The sequence below is a fragment of the Heptranchias perlo genome, unplaced genomic scaffold (genome assembly GCF_035084215.1).
Source record: "Heptranchias perlo isolate sHepPer1 unplaced genomic scaffold, sHepPer1.hap1 HAP1_SCAFFOLD_56, whole genome shotgun sequence".
Lineage (NCBI taxonomy): Eukaryota > Metazoa > Chordata > Chondrichthyes > Hexanchiformes > Hexanchidae > Heptranchias > Heptranchias perlo.
The window spans coordinates 479,599-481,424 of NW_027139581.1; the positions used below are offsets into that span (position 1 = coordinate 479,599).

At 47.5% G+C, this 1,826-nt stretch overlaps 1 pseudogene; it reads left to right on the plus strand.

The window, feature by feature from the left end:
• Positions 1 to 439: 439 nt before the first annotated feature.
• Positions 440 to 1,389, plus strand: LOC137315793 (zinc finger protein 214-like; annotated as a pseudogene).
• The last annotated feature ends 437 nt before the right edge of the window (positions 1,390 to 1,826 follow it).

Genomic DNA, 1,826 nt, shown 5'->3' on the forward strand with positions numbered 1-1,826 from the left:
GTGGGACGGGGATTTACAGCTTTCGAGGCTCAAAAGATGAAAAAATGATCCAGAGAAACTAGAATTGTCTGTTCTGAATTTCTATCCTGTATTTACAGTGATGACTTTTGTAAACTCCTTTTACAGGGTATTAGAAGGGGAGGATTTACAGATGGGAAACTCAAACCAAACATCACGTCAAAATCTGACCGAGTCACTTGATTCATCAGGACCTGAATATCATCGGCCTTTGAATGTGGAAGGAGAAATGTTTGTCTGTTGTGTCTGTGGGAAAAGATCAAACATCAGTGTGAGTGGAAAATCACCGAGACACACACACACCCGAGTGAGAGTGTTCCAGTGCACTGAGTGTGGAAAGAGCTTTAAACAGTTACACAGCCTGAAAAAACATCGCACCATTCACAGCGGGGAGAAACCGTCCACGTGTTCTGTGTGTGGACAAGGCTTCAACTGATCGTCCAACCTGGAGAGACACAAGGACACCCGGACCACGGAGAAACCGTGGAAATGTGGGGACTGTGGGAAGGGATTCAATTACCCCTCCCAGCTGGAAACTCATCGACGCAGTCACACTGGGGAGAGGCCGTTCACCTGCTCCGTGTGTGGGAAGGGATTCACCCACTCATCCGCCCTCCGAACACACCAGCTTATTCACACTGCGGAGAGACCTTTTAAATGCTCTGACTGTGGGAACAGGTTTAAAAGCTCGGAGGGACTGATTCGACACCAGCGAATTCACACTGACGAGAGACCGTTCAGTTGCTCTCACTGCGGGAAGAGGTTCAGGCAGTCATCCACTCTCATTGCCCACCAGCGTGCTCACACTGGGGAGAGACCGTTCACCTGCTCCATGTGTGGAAAGGGATTCATTCAGTCACAGCACCGACTGACACACCAACTTGTTCACACTGATAAGAGACCGTTTAAATGTTCTGACTGTGGGAAGAGCTTTAAGAGCAAATGGGAACTGCTGACACATCATCGACGCACTCACACTGAGGAGAGGCCGTTCCCCTGCTCCGTGTGTGGGAAGGGATTCACTCATTCATCCAACCTGCGGAGACACCAGCGAGTTCACCTGTGACTTCTGGGGTTGGATTCTGCTGTTATTGCTGCTGTTAATCACATCCAGGACTGAACCATGTTCATTCTGACAGTTGGGGTTTGTTTCTGATGTTAATAACCCCGATAACTGGGCTGGAGTTTAATATTCTGGATACATGTTAAATGAGGCAGAAGATCAGCCATGATCTTATTGAATGGTGGAGCAGGCTCGAGGGGCCGTATGGCCGACTCCTGCTCCTATTTCTTATGTTCTTCTGTTAACTGCTGGTTGAACACAACAGCAGTGATTTGCTGTCCAGATAAAGAAGGACCTACAGTGTGTTTCCAAGAGTTCCCTGTTTTATTGATACATTTATCCAGTGCCGTTAACATAGTAAAACGTCCCAAGGCCATTCACAGGAGTGATTAACAAAATAAATTTGACACTGAACCACATAAGGAGATATTAGGACAGGTGAGCAAAAGCTTGGTCAAAGAGGTAGGTTTTAAGGAGGGTGGACTAGATTCAGTAATGAGTAATGAGCCCAGACTTAGTTAATAATCTAACAGTAAGGGAACATTTATACATGAGCCCACACAGTGAGTGACAGCAGGATTATCCACTGTGGTAGGCATCACGGTCGAGGCCAGTCCTGCCCTCAAATGACAGCCATAAATTTCCCAGTTGAGGTCACTGGATCTCCTTCGAGAGCAGGGTTACTCTTATTTAGCCCAGTGGTACTGAGGCCAATTCCAGCCCCTGAACTGCTGCCTTGGCTGAG